General features: G+C 40.2%; 2 pseudogenes; both read right to left on the bottom strand.

Annotated features, from left to right (window-relative positions):
• LOC132216094 (zinc finger protein 345-like) overlaps positions 1-22437 on the bottom strand; it is a 49947-nt pseudogene that overhangs the window by 20834 nt on the left and 6676 nt on the right.
• LOC132216102 (zinc finger protein 665-like) lies at positions 5093-22125 on the bottom strand (annotated as a pseudogene).

A 22437-nucleotide genomic window follows, 5' to 3' on the forward strand; every position in this document is an offset into this window, starting at 1 on the left:
TCCTGCATGACCCTCCCTGGGGATGGAGCCCGCAACCCTGGCATGTGCACCGACCTGGAATGAAACTCTGACCTCCCAGTTCCGAGTTCTATGCTCAATAACTGAGCTACACTTGCCTGGCACAATAGATTAGTTTTAATTTTATTTATTTATTTATTTAAAATATATTTTATTGATTTTTTTTACAGAGAGGAAGGGAGAGAGATAGAGTTAGAAACATCGATGAGAAACATTGATCAGCTGCCTCCTGCACATCTCCCACTGGGGATGTGCCCGCAACCCAGGTACATGCCCTTGACCGGAATCGAACCCGGGACCCTTCAGTCCGCAGGCCGACGCTCTATCCACTGAGCCAAACCGGCTTCGGCTACTTTTAATTTATAAGTTATTATGATTCAGGTTTTATTTACTGTACATTGAGTTTAGTGTATTTTCTTATACTTGTAGTTTAAAGGCAAATAATACACCTTCAGTAATATTAATAGCTGTAATATATATATACATATCGGTTTGAGAGAAGCCTCTTATTATTATTAATGACTATTACTAATATTAGGAGTAACATTCCTTTGACAGGCTGCACCAGTGTCTTAGAATGCCTGTCTATTTATGATGATTGGGCTGTTCATTTTTGAAAAGTCTGATTTCCATTGTAGATGAAGTGTCAGAGACAGACACAGATGTCCATTTATGATTAGGCACCTGATAACATAAGGTACCTTCCAACACTGTGGGAGAGAAATTTTAATTAATATATTTTTCAACAGATAAATATATTCTGGTAATAAGTTGTGATCTTTGAAGTCTTTGTATTCTGGGAGTACATTGTCAAATGAATGTTATTTAGTAGTCCCTATAATCTCATCAATGGGCCATTGATAATAATGCAGAATGTCTCCTACTTTTCCTTCCAAAACAAATTTCTGGGGAATGAAAATCTGTTTACGTGCTGACTTCACTAAAAGGCAGCACTTCCACATGGGTCAGCTAACGCTGAGCACGGTTATCCTCATGCTTATTATATGTACACAGTCCATGATTAGAGCTCTCACCAGAGCAAAATTCTCTGCAGAGTAGTTTCTTTGGGGCCCACAGGTAGAGATGAAGTAACTTTTTTTTCCAACCCTTTACTTTCATGAGGTGTCTTTTGATCTGAAATGGGTTTCATTTAGACAACATAAGTATGGGTCTAGATCTCATATCCATTCTGTTACCCTGTGTTTTCTGGTTGAAGTTAACCCACTTATATTGTGATTATTGATAGGTGTGTAGTTATTAGCATTTTAAAATTAATTAATACAGTCCTAGCTGGGTACTTTAGCTTCCCATTGACATCAATGGATAGATCTGCCAGAAAAAAAAAAAAGTCAACACAGAAAAAGTGGTCTTAAATGATTCATTGGACAAGATGGATTGGATAACAGAGATTATCAACTGAGTGTCACACAAGCAAACTGGTGTGCTGCAACATTTTTTAGAACAAGCAACACCTGGCTATTTAGTCAATACCACAAACTACATTACCCATAGATTGTTGAATTAAAATAAGTGACGACAGACAGCCCAGTAATAGCTGTGTGGTGAGCATAATTCAAAGTCAGACATTTTTTTGACAGATTGGAAAAATACATATTTTGGTGGACCTCTGAATTTCTGTAATTCTTCCATTTGTGCCGTGAGATAAAACATGTTGAAATCTCTGACTTAAGAGCTTTGCAACCCAAAGCAGAATATGCATTCTGGACAAAATGAAGAAAGAAGACTGTCTAAACCTAGAAACAATGTCTGCTTCTCTATTTTCTGAATGACCATGTGAAAAACAAATCTTATGTATATTTTGCACCAATACACCTCCTCAATTTTCGTCACTACAGTACCAGAAAATGGAACTATTGTCTAGGTGACATCAAATTCCTATGAATGATCCGGATCTAATAGTTTGTCCCGAACAGAACAAAACCATAAAGCCCCTCACCCAGAGAGAGACCCAGTCACAAAATAACAGGAGATTCTTATATGTATGAATGCTCCATGGGAATGTCAGGAAGTAGAACAGAAGAGTATCCAATATCTAGTTTCTTTAATCATTGTGTGATCCTTTGGGATGGCCCATGTAAAAGAACTGATATTTACCAGCTTGTACAAATTTACAACAGTACACTGGAGAAGGAATAAATGTGGGGCTTTCATTTCAATTTCTGCTATCCTGCTGTCCCTGGAATTTACAGTCACGGCTTGGAAAACACTGCAAGGACAACTAATGCCTATGAACATAACTGTGGTCATGCTGTCAATATATATAACAACTTTGATGCAAAATAATAAAATTTTTCAACCGCAAATCTGCCATGTTCTCTGGGATTCCTCTTGAAAGAATGACCAATATCCAGCTACATTTAAGTAATTGACAATAAAATCTGTCTAACATGGGCTGAACCCATCCCCAAAAATAAGTTAATGAGGTAACACTGAGAAAATTTTTTTTTCTTCCTTTATTGATTTCAGAGAGGAAGGAAGAGGGAGAGAGAGAAACATCAATGATGAGAGAATCATTGATTGGCGGCCTTCTGCACACCCCCCACTGGGGATTGAGCCCACAATCCAGGCATGTGTCCATGGCAGGAATTAAACCTGGGACCATACAGCCCACAGGCTGACGTTCTATACACTGAGCCAAACCAGCTATATTACACTGAGAAATTGTTAATGACACCAATGAGAATCAGAAGAAAAATCATTCCAGTTATAAAGTACACAGAAGCTAATTTATTATAATCCAAAAATTAATATTCATATTCAAAATCTAGAATCCAGCATAAATGGTGGTCCTCCTACTTCATGAATATAAAGCAAAATACTTCCCAATTCTGATGTCAGTTATTGCATTAGTAAAATTCTAAAGAACAGAACAGAAGTTATAGGGGCCAGAAGGGCTGATGTGGGAGAGAAGAGGTTTAGATGACATTGTCATAGCACTACAGAAAAGAATATCAGATGAGTAGAAAAATGAGGGAAAAAACACATAACACAGAGAGGAATATGAAATAGAAAATGAAATGAATGAAGTTAATTTTCTGTGTTTACCCAGGAGTGCAGCTCGGAAACAGGTGTCCTCTCTCAAATGCAGAGTTCATAGCAATTCTGCATCCTGGGTATGAAACATCTCCTATCTTGTACTACAACATCACTGGTATAGGATTTGAGAGAGAAGGGAGAGGGAGATAGATAGAAACAGCATTGATAACAAAGAATCATCAATCAGCTGCACTTGCACGAACCCTACAGTGTATCTTGCCCACAAACAGGGCATGAGCCTTGATTGGGAAATGAGCACTGACTTCCCAGTTCATGGGTCGACGCTCTACCGAGGAGAAACACAGTGTGGGCAACCCCACCGTTTATCAAAGTCACACAAAATACATTTATAGGTGTTCCCTCCAGTACGAGCTCTCTTGTGTTGAGCAAGACAATGGTAATTAAAAGTTGTGCCTCAGTCTTCACAGCTGTAAGGCTTTCCTTCACAATGAGTTCTATGATGCTAAATAAGACTCCATTGACTAGAAAAGGATTAACATCACTCCTCACATTTGCAAGGTTTTTCTCCAGTATAAACTCTCTGATATACAGGAAGGAATACACACAGACTAAAGGTTTCCTCACATTTTCTTTTCTTTTTTCAAAATATATTTTTAGTGTTTTCAGAGGAGAGTGCATGCCACACACTGGAGAGTGAGTCTGCAATGAGGGCATGTGCCCTGACCAGGAATTGCCCCCTAACCTTGCAGTTCATAGGTCAAAGCTAAACCACCGAGGAATGCCAGCCAATGCTTTCTCACATTTTCTACAGTGTAAGGTTTCCACCAGTATAAAATCTCTGATGTTGAGTAAATTTTGAGCTGTGGGTAAAGGCTCCAGCTTATTCTCTACATTTGTAAGGTCAATCTCTGTTAGGAAGTGTCTCAAGTACAATAATACCTGAATGACTTTTCAAGGCTTTTTTACATTTTTCATATTCATAAGGCTTCTTTCCAGAGTGAATACTGTAATGTACAGTACGTTCTCACTACTAGCCAAGGACTTACAAAACTCCACACATCTCTAAGACTTCTCTCAACTATGAAATCTATACGGTCAAGTACAGCAGGACCAATAAATAAAAGCTTTGTCACCCTTTCTACATTTATAAGGCTTCTCTTCAGTATCATCTCTCTGCTGTGCAGTTTTTTTTCCTCTTCAAAATAAATTTTGAAGAACTGCCAATGGATTTGCCACATCCTCTGCATTTATAAGACTTCTCTCCGGTGTGAACGCTGATAAGGTATGATGTTACACTGAAGATTTTGCCACGTTCTCTACATATATAAGGGTTCTCTCCATTGTGAAGTCTCTGATATGTAAGGTCTGATGCTCCACTCAAGATTTTGCCATTCTCTACAATACTCCTCTCCGGTGTGAATACTCTGATGAGAAGTAAGGTCTGAGGACTCTGTAAAGGCTTTGTCACATTCATTACGCTTATAAAGCTTCTCTTCAGTATGAAGTCTCTGATGAACACTGAGGGTTGAGGGCTGGCTAAAGACTTCACCACAGTCTCTATATTTATAAGGTTTTTCTCCAGTGTGAACTCTCTGATGCGTAGTAAGGTGTGAGGACCATCTAAAGGCTTTGCCACATTCTACACATTTATGGGGCTTCTCTCCAGTGTGAAGTCTCTGATGCCTAGTAAGGTATGAGTACAGTGTAAAGGCTTTGCCACATTCTCCACATATGTAAGGCTTCTCTTCCGTATGAACTTTTTGATGCCTAGTCAGGTATAAGGACAGCGTAAAGGTTTTGCCACATTCTCTACATTTATAAGGCTTCTCTCCAGTATGAACTCTCTGATGATTAGAAAGATCTGAGGATCTTCTAAAGGCTTTGCCACATTCTCCACATTTATAAGGTTTTTCTCCAGTATGAACTCTCTGATGTGGAATAAGATCTGCGGACCATCTAAAGGCTTTGCCACATTCTCTACATTTATAAGGTTTCTCTCCGGTATGAACTCTCTGATGCCTAGTAAGGCCTGAGGAGCTGCCAAAGGCTTTGCCACATTCTCTACATTTATAAGGTTTCTCTCCTGTGTGAACTCTTTGATGACAAGTAAAGTGTGAGGACTGGCTAAAGACTTTGCCGCATTCAGTACATTTATAAGGCTTTTCTCCAGTGTCAACTCTCTGATGATAAGTAAGGTATGATGCTACACTGAAGGTTTTGCCACATTCTCTACATATATAAGGGTTCTCTCCACCGTGAAGTCTCTGATAAGTAAGTTCTGATGCTCCACTGAAGATTTTGCCACATTCCCTACATTTATAAGACTCGTCACCGGTGTGAATTTTCTGATGAGAAGTAAGGTGTGAGGACTGTGTAAAGGCTTTGCCACATTCTTTACATTTATAAAGCTTCTCTCCAGTATGAAGTCTCTGATGAATACTAAGGGTTGAGGGCCGGCTAAAGACTTTGCCACATTCTCTACATTTATAAGGTTTTTCTCCCGTATGAACTCTCTGATGCGTAGTAAGGTCTGAGGACCACCTAAAGGCTTTGCCACATCCTCTACATTTATAAGGCTGCACTCCAGTATGAACTCTCTGATGCATAGTAAGGTGTGAGAACCATCTAAAGGCTTTGCCACATTCTCCACATTTATGGGGCTTCTCTCCAGTATGAAGTCTCTGATGTCTACTAAGGTATAACGACAGTGAAAAGGCTTTGCCACATTCTCCACATATGTAAGGCTTCTCTCCAGTATGAACTCTCTGATGCTTAGTAAGGTATAAGGACAGTGAAAAGGCTTTGCCACATTCTCTACATTTATAAGGCTGTTCTCCAGTATGCACTCTCTGATGCTTAGTAAGATCTGAGGACCATCTAAAGGCTTTACCACATTCTCTACATTTATAAGGCTTCTCTCCAGTATGAACTCTCTGATGCTTAGTAAGGTCTGAGGAGCTTCCATAGGCTTTGCCACAATCTCTACAGTCATAAGGTTTCTCTCCAGTGTGAATTCTCATATGAATACTAAGGGTTGAGCTCCGGGTAAAGGCTTTGTCACATTCTGAACATTTATAAGACTTTTCTCCTGTATGATTTCTATGATGATGAGTATGTCTTGAGGACTGACTAAAGCCTTTTCCATTTTCCCCCAGTTTGTGAAATTTTGCTAGAGTATGAATTCTTCCCTTATGTACAATAAGAGAGGAATGACATTTGAAGGCTTTGCCACATGCTGTACATTTGTAAGGCTTTCCTCCAATCTGAATTCTCTGATTTAGAGTACAACCTGAATGCCAATTAGATGTTCTACCAGAATCTTTACATTTATAAGTTTTTTCTCCATTATGGATTTTTTCCATTTTATTTAGATTGAATATTTGACTGGAGATTCTACCACAAGGATTCCATTTCTCAGCCTCCTCCCCGATATGAATATTCTCTTGTTCAGTGTAATTTGAAAACTGCTGAAAAGACTGGACATGTTTACTGCCTTTGTATGTCTTCTCCACAATAGGAATAACTTGATGTATAGTGTGACTGGACATTTGGTCAATGACTTTTTCACTTTTATAATGGTCCTCTGGAAGCTCGCTTCTCCACTGATTATTAAGGTATGACTCTTGCTTAAAGTTTTTCCAATGTTCATACCACTGATAACTTTGGTCTCCAATATATGTACTCTGGAGATAATGGGAGACAGAAAGGCCTTTAGTGATAGTTATAAATTCATTAATCATGTACACTTGTTCCATAAGAACCATTTTATAATACTCATTAAAACAAGAGGGTTGTATAGAGAATGCTTTTCTCATTTATTAAAATTATACACAAAAAATACAAAACATTAATTTTCAGAGGAAGAATAAATCCTTGTTTAAAAGACTGCCAAATTGCCTAGAAAGCATGGCTCATTGGTTGAGCTTTGATGTATGAATAAGATGGCTGTGGTTCCATTCGGGGTCAGGCACAAGCCCTGGGTTTGGATTCGGTCCCCAATGTGAGGAAAGCAGGAGGCAGCCAAGAAATAATTGACTCCCATTATTGATGTTTGCCTTTCTCACTTTCTCTACATTCCTATCTAAAATCAATTAAAATATATTTTTTAATAAAAATAAAATAAGGGGGGTAAGAAAGGACTTATATGTATGCATATAAGCATAATCAATGAACACAAGACACTGGGGGGGCGGGGTAAGGGCATGTGCGGCGGGGGGGGGGGGGGGGGGGGGTTAAGGGAGCCCGGGAGAAGGTCAATGGGGGGAAAAAAAGAGACATAAGTACTACTATTTGTAAAACTTTAAACAAGAAAATAAAATTTAGGGAGGGAGGAGGAGGTCTGTCAGTTGCCTGGGAGAAGGGGGCGGAGTTTTGGCATGGAGTGGCCAATAGTGGGGGTAGCTGCATGGGTCACCATGGGGACGGGGCTATTCCTGAGGAGGCTGTGATGAGTTGACAGGTGCGTGACAGTGGGAGCTACTCTTGGCACAAGCATGTAGGGCAAAGCAAGAGTAACAGCAGCGCCATCCCGTCTGACAGCCAGGCCCAGGAGAATTCTAACTGATGCATTGAAGATTGACTATATTATATTGTCTAACTAATTCAGAAAGAACTGAAGGAGGTGACAGTATGAAATGAGAACCGAAATATAATTTGAAATTAGTAACGACATTATTAATATTTTTATATAATGGGGTACAAGAAATGTTTCATTGAAAAAAAATGCTACTCATTTCAATAAAACGTTAAAAATAAAAACAAGAAAAGAAAATTTAAAAATAAATAAATGAATAAATGTTATAATAGTAAAAATAAATAAATAAAATCTATAGCTGGATTGGCTCAGTGGATAGAGCATTTCCCTGAGGATTGAAGGGTCCCAGGTTCAATTCCAATCAAGGGCACATGCTCAGATTGCAGGTTTAATCCTTGGGGGGGCAAGCAGGAGGCAGCCAATCAATGATTTTCTCTTATCATTGATGTTTCTCTCTCTCTTTCTCTCTCTCTCTCTCTCTCACTACCTGTATGAATTTAATAAAATATACTTAAAATTAATAATAAATTTAAGATTTCCAAATTGAGTACATTTAAATTTTAGAGGCACATTATAAATCTCTACATTTTAGAAATGAGTCCATGAAAATATAATCCCACCCTACATTTTAAACAATTCAAAGGACTATTTACACTAAAGACTATGTGAATTCGTAGTTTTTCAAGATTTCCTTTCCAAGAATGCATAACAATAAAAAGTTGTTTTCAACCTTCATGTGCAGAAACACACTAATCTGCCAATGTAACTAACTTTAATACTGAAGGTTTCCCAAATGCATACTACACTTAACCTCTACTCTATAGGTAACCTCAATTTTATTATGAAAACAGTACCACATTAGGTTTGTTTATATTAATTCTCTCTCTTCTCATCACACTGTTCTGAAATTCCACAGTTTTCATTAAATATACATTATCAAAGTGACAACTTTTATATCTTACCAGTACTTTTTCAGAGAATAAATCTTGTATTCCGGTATTTGGCATAAAGGCCTGGTCATCTTCAGATGACATAGCTGAAAGAAAACAAATTTTCAGTTTTGACAACCAGGTGAGTGCACTTTGAAGTTACCACCAATATAGGCCAAGTGACAGTTTTGAGTACTCCAAGAGCCAGTGAAGGATTCAATGAAAGCTCAAGATAGGTACAATGAGGAAAACTCACATCAAGGAGGGACAAAGAGTTGCTTACATTTGCCAATGATACCTGTTCAAACCCCCTGGCACACAATGGCAACATTATAAAAACACTCCCAATTCCCAGTTTTCTTGCTGGAGAGAGATGAGGGAGGTACATGTTCAATGGTCTACCTGTTTTGAAGCATCTTGAACAACAAGTGTCTGTTGTGCATGACAGAGTATGAACAGAATGGCAATACACAGTAAGTGACCTGTAGAGGCTGCTACAAAGAAACAATGAGAAATTGTTCGAGCACCACAAAGACTGAGGTACTAAAGATGTATATCAACTCTGAAAAGATATCATGTGTCTGAGAAGAAAACAGAGAACATTACCAACTGGGAAATTAAACAGACAACTGAAGCAAGAATAGAGATACAGTGGAGCCTTGACTTACGAGTTTAATTCGCTCCATGACAGAGCTCATAACTCAAATTACTCGTATGTCAAATCACTAAAGTGAACGAGTGAGACACGTGATGCTGGGCTGATGTTTTGGTGTTCACTGTGACGTTCGCTGTGCCAACTAGCGTTGGGGTATCTGAAGCTGGCTTGTAACCCGAATTTTAGCTCGCAACTCAAAGCAAAAAATCGGCCGAGAGAGACGGCTCGTACCTCGAAAAACTCGTTAGGACACTCGCAAGTCAAGGCCCCACTGTACTGAAAAGAGTGTTGACCGAAAGTAGAATTTGTCCAACAGATGTTTATTATTTGTTTCTTCTTAGAAAAAGCATGTTCAAAAGCCTGCTACTTTACAGTTCAGGAATCTCAACAAAAGATATCAAGTCATGAAAAAAAAAAGTGTACCATCAGGAAAACAAAATAAATATATTCAAACTGGCACTACATTAATGGAAATATATTAATTACCTCAAAAAGAATGGGAAATAAATATCTTAATGCTGGAAAGAAGAAAAAAAAGACAACTATTTAATACCACCAAAATATTATATCAAAATAAAAATACAATGAGAAAATATTTTACAAACATTACACTGAAAGGAGAAATTGAAATACATAATACCCAAATTAAAAAATACAGTAGATGCCCTAACCAGTTTGGCTTAGTAGATAGAGCATTGGCCTGCTGACTGAAGGGTCCCAGGTTCAATTCCGGTCAAGGGCATGTACCTGGGTTGCGGGCACATCCCTAGCAGGGAGTGTGCAGGAGGCAGCTCATCGATGTTTCTCTCTCATCGATGTTTCTAACTCTCTATCCCTTTCCCTTCCTTTCTGTAAAAAATCAATAAAATATATTAAAAAAAATAAATACAGTAGGATCATAAATGAAAGATGTGATCAACTCAAAACATCAAAGAATTTGCCTGCAAGTGGTGGCTCAGTGGTAGAGTTTCAACCTATCAATTAGGAAGTCACAGTTTGGCTCCACTTCAGGGCACAGGCCTGGATTAAAGGCTCAATCCCTGAATGTACAGGAGGCAGCTGATCGATGATTCTCTCGCTTCACTGATGTTTCTATTTCTCTCTCCTTCTCCTTTCCTCTCTGAAATCAATACAGATACATTAAAAATTAGTAATGAAATAATAAAAAAATTTGTACATAAAGCATTAAAATTTTGATTCAGAGAAGTCTACAAATATGTGGAAATGTGAAGAGAATTTAAGGAACTCTTAAGACACTAACAAATCGACCATCAAGGCAACCCCATAGAGACAGAACAGTGAAAAGGAGTAGGTAGCTTATATAAAGTGACATACAAATGCAAGTAGCTCACTGACTTCTAAGTAGAATAAATATAAACATGAGAACAGAGAAAAAACAATGAAAATATCATGAGTCCCAGAATACTTTCTCAAAACATATAAAAAAATAATTCCTCATGGAAAAGACAGCTCCTCTAAGATCATTAAGGGGTTTCTAAGCAGAAAACTATTGGGAGGGAAAGGGCACGAATAAAACAAGGAACTGATAAATAAACAAAAACCATACAAAAAGAATATTGACAGAATAGATGATAAATAACAGCGAGGAAAAAACTTTTCCAGCTCCAAAACCTTTTTATTATTAGACTGGCCCTATAAACAATCCATAACAAATATATTTCTGGGGGTAATTTCAAAATTCTACACAACACTAACATATGAACAAATAAAGAAGCCTTTTATGTGGAAAAATATACAGAAATGTAAAAATTTGTGGTGTTATATTAAAGAAACACATATCACTTTGATTTCTCTTGTGTAATTTAGAAAATAAAAGGAATTGTCTGACCTGAGTGTCTCAGTAGTTAAGCGTCTATCTGTGAATCAGGAGGTCACAGTTTGATCCCCAGTCAGGGCACATGCCTGTGTTTCGGGCTCATTCCCCAGGGTGGGGTGTGCAGCAGGTGGCCAATCAATGATTCTCTCTCATCATGGATATTTCTTTCTCTTTTCCCATCTCATTCTTCTCCAAATGATATATAAAAAATGTATTTATAAAAAATAAATAAAATCTTAAATCTCTTCTATAAGATAAACAACATCAAAGATAATGTGAAATCAACTTATGTGGGTACATGGGTAGAAATGGCAATCAGCAGGGATTTGTATGCAATTGACATTATGAGTTTAAGGTACATTGTTATAACCTTAAGATATTTTAAGTAGTTCCCATGCTCTCAACAAAAAATAGAAAATAAAATCTCTGCTAATAGGTGACAGAATTCTGTATTGCAAATCAAATTCCACATTTCTAAAAATATATACACACTAGTGGCCCAGTGCACAAAATTCATGCACTTAGGGGGGAGTTACCTCAGCCCAGCCTGCACCCTCTCTAATTGGGGACTCCTTGGGGGATGTCTGATCCCTAAATGGCAGTCAGACATTCCTCTTGTAATCTGGGACCACTGACACCTAACCGCTCATCTGCCTGCCTGCATGATCACCCCAAACTACCTCTGCCTGCCTGCCTGATCACCCCTAACTGCCCTCCCCTGCCAGCCTGATCTTGCCCCTAACTGCCCTCCCCTGCCAGCCTGATCTTGCCCCCAACTACCCTCCCCTGCCAGCCTGATCTTGCCCCCAACTACCCTCCCCTGCCGGCCTGATCTTGCCCCCAACTACCCTCCCCTGCCGGCCTGATCTTGCCCCCAACTACGCTCCCCTGCCGGCCTGATCTTGCCCCCAACTACGCTCCCCTGCCAGCCTGATCTTGCCCCCAACTACCCTCCCCTGCTGGCCTGATCACCCCTAACTGCCTCTGCCTTGGTCTCCACCACCAGGGCTTTGTCCAGAAGGAAGTCAGACGTCTGGAAGATGGACGGTCAACCTGGACTAATTAGCATATTACCCTTTTATTAGAATAGATATCTATACCCTGGCTGCTTTGGCTCAGTGCATAGAGTGTCGCCTGCAGACTGAAGGGTCCTGGGTTCGATTGCAGTCAAGGGCACATGCCTGGGTTGCTGGTTTGATCCCCAGTGGGGGGCATGCAGGAGGCAACCAACCAATGATTCTCTCTCATCATTGATGTTTCTCTCTCTCTCTCCTTCTCCCTTCCCCTCTGAAATAAAAATATATTTTAAAAGAAGAATAGATATCTATAAATATCTATTCTAATAAAAGGTTAATATGCGAATTAGACCAGACATCTTCCGGATGTCCTTCTGGAGAAAGCCACGGTGGCAGGGGCTGAGGCACAGGCGGTAAGGGGTGAAAAGGCTGGCAGGGGAGAGCAGTTAAGGGTGATCAGGCCAGCAGGGGAGGGCAGTTAGGGGCGATCAGGTTGGCAGGGTGCAGTTAGGTGCATCAGGCTGGCAGGCAGAGTGGTTAGGGGATGTCAGGCAAGCAGGCAGGCGAGCAGTAAAGAGCCTGCGGTCCCAGATTGTGAAAGGTATCCCGGATTGAAGAGGGTGCAAGGTGCAGATCGGGCTCAGGGACCACCCCCCCGCACGAATTTTGTGCGCTGGGCCTCTAGTATATAATTAATTTCTCAAAACATGGTATATAAAACCAATCAATGAAGTTAGCTGTGTCCCTGTAGAGGAACAGAATAACAAATTAAATATGCATTTACATGATTACCAGCATAATGGAAAATAAAAATATTAACAGTTTACTTCTTAAGAAGGTGCGTGACTTGTAGGCTGTAAAGTATAAAATACTAATGGCTGCTCTCTGCAGTATCAGTGGTTAGAGCATGGGGCCACACAGCAAATGGCTGCAGATCAATCTCAACCCCGTTTGGGACATGTGAGGAAGCCAAACTATGTCTCCCTCTCACATCGATATTTTATTCTCTCTCTCTGTTTCTCCCTCTCACGCTACCTAAAACTCAATGGAAAAAAAACCCCATAGGGTGAGGATTAACAAAAAAAACCATATACACAGACATTGATGGCTGTAATCAAATGACAAAACAGTAAGTTGGAAACACATTCCATGACCCTACTTTGCAATGCTAACAATATCAGCTGTCATTAGTACCCAAAGTGACCTAAACATTCAAAGCCATCCCTATCAAAGTCCCAGTGACACTTTTGGTGGATATAGAAAAGCTCTTTCGAAAATTAATATGAATGTCACAGGACTCCATGTAGCCAAGTCAATTGTGAAAATAATGTATGAAATTAAAGGCTTTAGGCTTCTTGACTTTAAAACATACTTCAAAGCTTCTGTTATCAAAAACTATGATGCAGCCCTAGCCAGTTTGGCTCAGCGGACAGAGCGCTGACCTGTGACCTGAAAGGTCCCAGGTTTGATTCCTGTCAAGGGCACATGCCCGGGTTGTGGGCTTTATTACCAGTAGGGGACATGTAGAAGGCAGCCTATCAATAATTCTCTCCTTTGGTTGATGTTTCTATCTCTCCCCTACTCTCTGATATCAATAATTAAAAAAAAATTATAAGCCAAGAAATAAAAAAACCTGTAATACAGACATTATGAGAAATAATAAAGCAAGGCAGAATAAAAGGCCTACATAGAAATTCTCCTGAATAGGGACTAAAGATCTTCAACACGGTGCCTATGCCACCAGATAAGAAAAGGATATTCTGCCGAAACCGGTTTGGCTCAGTGGATAGAGCATCGGCCTGCGGACTGAAAGGTCCCGGGTTCGATTCCGGTAAAGGGCATGTACCTGGGTTGCGGGCACATCCCCAGTGGGAGATGTGCAGGAGGCAGCTGATGGATATTTCTCTTTCATCGATGTTTCCAATGAATGCATAAATAAGTGGGAAATAAATGTATCTCTCTCTCTCCTGCCCCGCCCTCTCTCCCCACTGCTATCTTTCTCGAAAATCAATAAAATTAAGTATAAAGTAGTGCTGGCTGTAATTAAATAAGAACTCAATAAATGAACTACACATGCAATGACCTTAAATTGGAATGCTAACAGTATAAGCTGTCACGAGTACCCAAGGTTGACATAAACATTCAAAGCAGTCACTATCCATGTCCCAATGACACTTTTCACAAAATTAGCAAACCTCATCCTAAAATTGATATGAAATGACACAGGACACCAAGGAAGCAAAACATGGGAGAGACAGTATAAGCTTAAAGGCAATGTACTTCGTGATTTAAAAAAATATTTCAAAACTGGTGTTATCCAAAAGTATCATCTACACATTAAGACACAGGTAAATAAAGGAGCACGGTAGGCCCTGGCCAGTGAGGCTCAGGGTTAGAGCATCATCCTGTGCACTTAAGGATTGTGGGTTCAATTCCCCTTAAAGGGCACATACCTTAGTTGCAAATTCCCACCCCACCTGGGTTGAGGCGTGAGCAGCTGTCTCTCTCACATCGATGTTACCCTCACTCTCCACCCTCCTTCCTCCCACCATTCCACTCTCTCTGAAAAGCAATGGAAAAAAATGTGCTCATGTGAGGATTAAGAACTACAAAAAAGAAGCACTGTAGAATAAAATCCTACTTACAACTTCTCACGAATGAGGTAAAATAATCTTCTACAAGGGTGCCTATACCACAAAAAAAGTACAACATATTTTCACATATACGAATAGTGTTGAGATACTTAGATGTGTACAGGTAAAACAATGAGTGAAGCCCTGACTGGTTTGGCTCAGTGGATAGAGCGTCGGCCTGCAGACTGAAGGGTCCCAGGTTCAATTCCAGTCAGGGGCATGTACCTTGGTTGTGGGCTCATCCCCAGTAGGGGGGGTTGAGGGATGTTTAATGAACTTAAGACCAGACATAAGACGAGCACACAGGCGATTGATGCCGGGCAGAGGGCTACAGCTCGCTCAGGCATGTAGTGAGCTCTGTACCCTCAACCATTGCTTTTACTGGGGTTTCACACGAGGTTAGTGTGTCAGCAGTTAATCAACAAAATTTTGTTTTGCTCTATATTACAATAGAGCATTGAAGACACTTGCAGCTGTGCATTCCCTATTCTGCTCTACCCACGACTTTTTAATCTTATCTTTTCTCAGGGAGGTAAATGTTCTGGGAACTCAAGATTGTGTGCAATCTTGACCCAGCGCGACTCGCTTGCAAGTCATGGGGTGAACATTCACTTCTTCACAAGGACTTCAGATCCTTGTTTACAAATGTCCAGCTACAGGAGGGTGTGCAGGAGGCAGCTGATCGATGTTTCTCTCTCATTGATGTTTCTAACTCTCTATCCCTCTTCCTTCCTCTCTGTAAAAAAAATCAATAAAATCTATTTTTAAAAAAAGAATGAGGGAAGCTCGACTGTTATTAAACACCATACACAAATATTAACCGAAAATAGATAAAAGATTGAAAAATAAAGCTAATAATAACTCAATATATTAAAAGAAGAGGTATACTAAAGTTTTAGTTTCTATTTTTAAATATATTTTGTTGATTTCAGAGAAGAAGGGAGAGGGAGAGAGAGAAACATTAAGAGATTCATTGAGGAAAAAAATGCTTAATAACAGAAAACCAAGATGGCGTCATAGGTAAATACCGGAGATTGCTGCCTCACACAACCACTTCAAAAATACAACTAAAAGATGGAACGGATATCATCCAGAACCACAGGAAGGCTGGCTGAGTGGAAATTCTACAACTAGAAAGAAAGAGAAAAGCATACCGAGACTCAGAGGAGGTATGGTGCGGAAGTAAAATACAAAGAAGCGGAGGTGCATGCAGAGAGGGCTGGCGGCTGAGGGCGCAGTTGTCTTTTTCAATCGGGAGGGAGACTCAGGCTCTGAGCTCCAGTTCCGGGCGAATCTCTGGGGACCCAGGCTCATACGGGAGAAACGGGACTGTTTGGCATCGGTCGGAACTCGAGGGCAGCTTTCTCTCGGAGGCACAGGCAGCGATTGCTGGGGCCTCTGAGGACAGGACTGAGAGCAGCCATACTGCTCGCTCTGCCCGCCCAGTTGATCCCCTGGGGCTCCGCCCTGCCCAAGCCGTGCATGGAGGCTTTTGCATATGAAAGGCCCGACCCTTTGTAATCTGAAAACTACTTAACAAACTGCAGTTACCCAAGGCCCCAGGGCAACTTGCATTGCTTTACAGCTGGCTTCTGCAGTGTAGCCTCAGGCAGAGGCTAGATTAGCACTTTCTTAGATCCAAGTGCCAGTGTACCCAGTGGTCAGAGTGGGACTATCCAATTTAACATCCGAATTATAGGGGTGCCAGAAGAAGAGAGAGAGCAAGATATTGAAAACCCATTTAAAGAAATAATGACAGAAAACATCCCCTACCTGGTGAAAGAAATAGACTTCCAAGTCCAGGAAGCGCAGAGAACCCCAAACAAAGGGAATCCAAAGAGGACCACACCAAGACACATCATAATTAAAATGCCAAGAGCAAAAGACAAAGAGAGAATCTTAAAAGCAGCAAGAGAAAGAAACTCAGTTACCTACAAGGGAATACCCATACGACTATCAGCTGATTTCTCAACAGAAACTTTGCAGGCCAGAAGGGAGTGACAAGAAATATTCAAAGTGATGAATGCCAAGAACCTACCACCAAGATTACTTCATCCAGCAAAGCTATCATTCAGAAGTGAAGGTCAGATAAAGAGCTTCACAGATAAGAAAAAACTAAAGGAGTTCATCACCACCAAACCAGTATTACATTAAATGTTGAAAGATATCCTTTAAGAAGAGGAAGAAGAAGAAAAAGGTAAAGATACAAATTATGAACAACAAATACACATCTATCAACAAGTGAATCTAAAAATCAAGGGAATAAATAATCTGATGAACAGAACGAACTGGTGATTATAATAGAATCAGGGACATAGAAAGGGAATGGACTGACTATTCTTGGGGGGGAAAGGGGTGTGGGGGATGCGGGAAGAGACGTGACAAAAATCGTGTACCTATGGATGAGGACAGTGAGTGGGGAGTGAGGGCGGAGGGTGGGGCGGGAACTGGGAGGAGGGGAGTTATGGTGGGAAAAAAGAGGAACAAATGTAATAATCTGAACAATAAAGATTTCATTTAAAAAAAAGAGAAGAGATTCATTGATTGGCTGCTTCCAGTATGGCCCCTACTGGAGATGGCACTTGCAACCTGCTCATATGCCCTTCATCAAAATCGAACCCAGGACCGTTCAGTCCACATGGTGACACTCTATCCACTGAGCCAATCCAGCTAGGCCAGGGGTGGGCAAACTTTTTGACTCGAGGGCCACAATGGGGTCTTAAACTGGACCGGAGGGCCGGAACAAAAGCGTGGATGGAGTGTTTGTGTGAACTAATATAAATTCAAAGTAAACAACATTACATAAAAGGGTACGGTCCTTTTTTTTTTTAGTTTTATTCATTTCAAACGGGCCGGATCCGGCCCGCGGGCCGTACTTTGCCCACGGCTGAGCTAGGCCATAAAGAAAACTTTGTATAATATTTGATTTTTTATTACAGCACTAAAAGGAAAGGTAAACAAAACATAATAGTTAAAAGGCATTAAACCCCATACAGAAATAATTTCACATTAAAGCAAATTGTCAGTGCGTTCATAATACAAGCAGTAAAATGGGGAAAAAGGCCTCCAAAGCATATTATCAGATAAGCAGTTAATATCTTTAACATATACAGACCTTTTACAAGTCAACATGAAAAAAGAATTTTAAAATGTCTAAAGCTAGCCGAAACCGGTTTGGCTCAGTGGATAGAGCGTCGGCCTGCGGACTGAAGGGTCCCAGGTTCGATTCCGGTCAAGGGCATGTACCTGGGTTGCGGGCATATCCCCAGTAGGAGATGTGCAGGAGGCAGCTGATCGATGTTTCTCTCTCATCGATGTTTCTAACTCTCTATCTCTCTCCCTTCCTCTCTGTAAAAAATCAATAAAATATATTTTTAAAAAAATGTCTAAAGCTATATGGTTAACTAATCTGTAGATAGAAGGCAAGAACACACAAAGTAAAGACAGATTCTTCACCAAGTAGTGCAACAAAAACAGAACAGATACATGCAAGAATAATGAAACTAGATCCCGTTAATAGGCCATGAACCAAAATGAACTCAGCATGAATTGACAATTAAAATAGAAGACCTGAAGCATTTAAAACATTGGAAGAAAGCATAGTCAATGAACTTTACCATCACTCTGAAAAATAATGGTTTGGGTTTATCTTTTCAGGCATAACAAAAAAGCTAAAAAATAAAGACATGAGACTACAAAAGAATAAGTTTGGCATGCCAAAGAAACCTCCGAGTAACAATAACAAAAGTCCAGTAATGTTACATCCTCAAAAGCTAAAGATGCAAAATTTATAAGGAACTCACACAACTTAACACCAAAAAGACAGTATGATTGAAAAATGGGCAGAGGACCTTAATAGACATTTCCCAAACAGGACATAAAGATGCACAATAAACATACTGGTATTAAATGATGTTCAACTCATTCATCTTCAGAGAAATGTAAATGGACACCACCATGAAATACCACCAAACACCTAACAGGATGCCAATCATCCATAAATCAAAAATAAAAATTATTACCAAAGAAGTGGAGAAATGGGAACATTGATGCACTGTCAGCAAGATTATAAACACACTAGTGCAGCCACTAACAAAACATGATGGAGTATTTTCCAATATTTACAAAAGGTACCAGGTAAACATAGTGATTCCATATCTGGCAATTTATACAGAGAACACATATCGTCGGCGCACATACAAAAAATCAATTAATGCCCAGCTGAAGTTTCTATCTCTCTCTAAATCTCCCTTCCTCCCTGAATTCAACAAAATCTTAAAAAATCAAAAAATAAAAGAATATGGAGTGTGAATTTTGATAGAGGCTTTCCCATTTCCAATCCAGATTGTCTTCTGGACAGAAGACATGGTAGAATATTGGGATATTCTAGAAAATGATTGTCTAAAGTATTACTTTCTGATAGTACATTACTTAGTGTAGACGACATGTAATGTGTGCAAACACTGAGTTCCTAATTCACATACATCACAAAGCCTTTCTTTTCCATTCCAAGGACCTCAATTTGTTCCTTTTAAAATATATATATAGCCCTAGCTGGTTTGGCTCACTGGATAGAGCGTCAGCCTAGAGACTGAAGGGTCCAAGGTTCGATGCTGGTCAAGGGCATGTACCTTGGTTGTAGGCTCATCCCCAGTAGGGGGTGTGCAGGAGGCAGCTGATCGATGCTTCTCTCTCATCGACGTTTCTAACTCTCTATTTCTCTCCCTTCCTTTCTGTAAAAAGTCAATAAATATATATATTTTTAAATCCTTAAAAATAAATAAATAAATAAATAAATAAAATATATATTTTTATTGTTTCAGAGAGGAAGGGAGAGGGAGAGAAAGAAACATCAATGATGAGAATCATTGATAGGATATCTCCTGCACACCCCCTAATGGGGAGTGAGCCAGTAACCCTGGCATTGGCCCTTGACCAGAATCAAATCTGGGACCTTTCAGTCTGCAGACCAGTGCTCTCTCCACTCAGCCAAACCAGCTGGGGCCCAATTTGTTCCTTGAGAGCAAGAATCTACCACAGAAAGCAGAAGCCCCTAGAGATGTTAATATAATAAAGGAAACAAAGCGCTTCAGGTGGAGCAGGAACTCAGGAAGGAAGTCATCCTCACCCAGGGAGGCCAGGTTGCTGTAGTTCTCCGACATCACATCCAGGTACAATTTCCGCTGTAACGGGTCCAGGCACTCCCACTCCTCCTGAGAGAAATCTATGGCCACATCCCTGAAGGTCAACGGTTCCTGAAAGAAAAGACACATTACCAAGAGGTCACCAGAAAAGTTTATAATGACACCCAAGATGAAAACAGTGTCAGGAGAAGAGGTTTGGACCTAGGGGAGTATCCTGAATCATCAATAATATCACTTTTCCCTACTAACATTCTGATGCGATTTCGAACACTGACAAATGAGGATGACACATGTCCACACATCCACGGTACAGGTTTTACTTTACAGGAAAATAAACTTTAAAATGAAGGCACGGCCCTAGCCAATGTGGCTCAGTGGATACCGTGTCCAACTAAGCACACTGAGGAGTCGAGGGTTCAATTCCGGCCAAGGGCACATGCCGGGGTTGGGGGCTCCTTCCCCAGTATGGGATGTGCTGAAGGGAGCTGACCAATGATTCTCTCTCTCTATCTCTCTCTTCCTTATTCTAAAAAAATCAATAAAAATATATTTTAAAAAGGTAAAAAAATAAAGGCATGGACACAGGCATATGGGTTTCTGAGGGCTGTGTTTACATCGTTCAGGGTCAGTGGTGTATATTTTTCAGCGGGAAATGGCACGCTGGCTTGGAAGTACATGAACTTCTTCTCAAGTGTGAAGCAGACCACAACTAAATGAACTTTTGTAAAGACACAGATTCTGATCCAGGTTCTGAGATGGGGGCCTGTGTTTCCACGTGTCACAAGCTCACTTTTTACTTGTGATGCCAATGTTTCCGCATCATGTGCCATACTTGTGAATACACAGAAAAAGAAAACACAAGAAAAAATTCATATAGAACTTTGAACTAAAAGGGTTAATGAAATTCAGTTCTAATGGAATAGGACACATAGGAACTATAATACTAGTTGGAAATTTACTCTGAGTAATCTTGGAAACTTCCTAGAAAATACAAAATACAAAAAGTGATCATATAGGGTATATCCATGATGGGAGTACAGAATATAATGAAAATGTAAAGAATCAAGACCTGATTGTTTACAGCTCCTATGAAAAAGACAATGATCTGTCGAAAATAAAAGTAAGTCCTTCATTTTCCAAAGCAAACGCAGAGAGACATTTCCAGATGTGAAGTGATGGTCTTTGTACAACTTTCATTCAATCCCTACTACACCCTTCTTCCTGAGAAAGGGAGACTATTAACTCTACAGCGAGGGGAGCACCTCTGCCATGTGAACATCATGTGGACTGAACAATGGGCATCAGGTGACTGAGGCACACGGAAGGTCACGTCACCACTGCTGTGACATTACTGCCAAAAATACCTCAATAAAGAATTATTTGCAAATGATCACAAATAAACATTAAATTTTGCAAGTGTCAATCCATGTGTACTTCTCATGTTCTGTAAGCTAATGGAATATTTACCTATCAAGTCTTTCATACTAATCTAGTGAGCAACTCTCTTCTATTTACTATTTACTCATCTTTCAGAACTTTCTGAGCTATTTTGAGCAGTAAAATGTGCATTTTCTCACCCCTGATCAAGAGCTGATGCTATAGCCACTTGAATCTAAAACTTACATTTCCCTTCTTCAAGACACAAGAGCCTCTGACCCCATCCCAATGGGATGTTAAGCATGGCTGCCTTCCCAGGTTGATTTGTCACAAAAGGGATGTTATGAGTACTTGAAAGTCATTAATTAAGGGTGGGAATGCTTCCTGACCTTGGAGAGGCTGCATAAAATGAATGCAAAGAGCCCTGGCCAGTTTGGCTCAGAGGATAGAGCGTTGGCCTGCAGACTGAAGGGTCCCAGGTTCGATTCGGTCAAGGACATATACTTGGGTTGCAGGCTCAATCCCCAGTGAGGGACTTGCAAGTGGCAGCCAACCAATGATTCTCTCTCATCATTGATGTTTCTATTTCTCTGTACTTTTCCTTTCCTCTTTGAAATCAATTAAAAAAATATATTTAAAAAAAATGAATGCAGAGAAGGCTCTGAAATAAAGGAGAGAAGTATAGCACAGCCAGGGTGGCTTTGAGGTAAAGTGTAGATCTATGAACCAGGAGGGCAGGTTTCCATTCCTGGTCAGGGCACACTTCAGGTTTCAGACTCGATCCCCAGTGGGCATTGTGCAAGAGTCAGCTGATCAATGATTCTCTCTGCTCGTTGATGTTTCTACCTCTCTCTCCTTCTCCCTCCCATTCCTAAATCAATAAAAACATATATTAAAAAAGAGACAGGGCCCTACCTGGTTTGGCTCAATGGATAGAGTGTCAGACTGCGGACTGAGGGGTCCTGGGTTTGATTCCAGTCAGGGGCACATACCTGCGTTTTGGACTGGATCCCCAGTTCGGGGCCTGCAGGAGACAGCCGACCGATGATTCTCTCTCATCATTGATGTTTCTATCTCTCTTTCCCTCTCCCTTCCTCTCTAAAATCAATAAAATATATATTAAAAAAAAAAAGAGAGAGACAGGGAAATATAGAAACTACTGACACTGACTATAATAAGAAAAAAGGAAAGAAATAAGGAAAGAAAAACAACCTGGAAAGGCAAGAACATCAGAAGTAGAGAAATATGGAGGAGAGGAAGGAGCCCCAGAGACAAG

The sequence above is a fragment of the Myotis daubentonii genome, chromosome 15 (assembly GCF_963259705.1).
Source record: "Myotis daubentonii chromosome 15, mMyoDau2.1, whole genome shotgun sequence".
In the NCBI taxonomy this organism is placed as follows: domain Eukaryota; kingdom Metazoa; phylum Chordata; class Mammalia; order Chiroptera; family Vespertilionidae; genus Myotis; species Myotis daubentonii.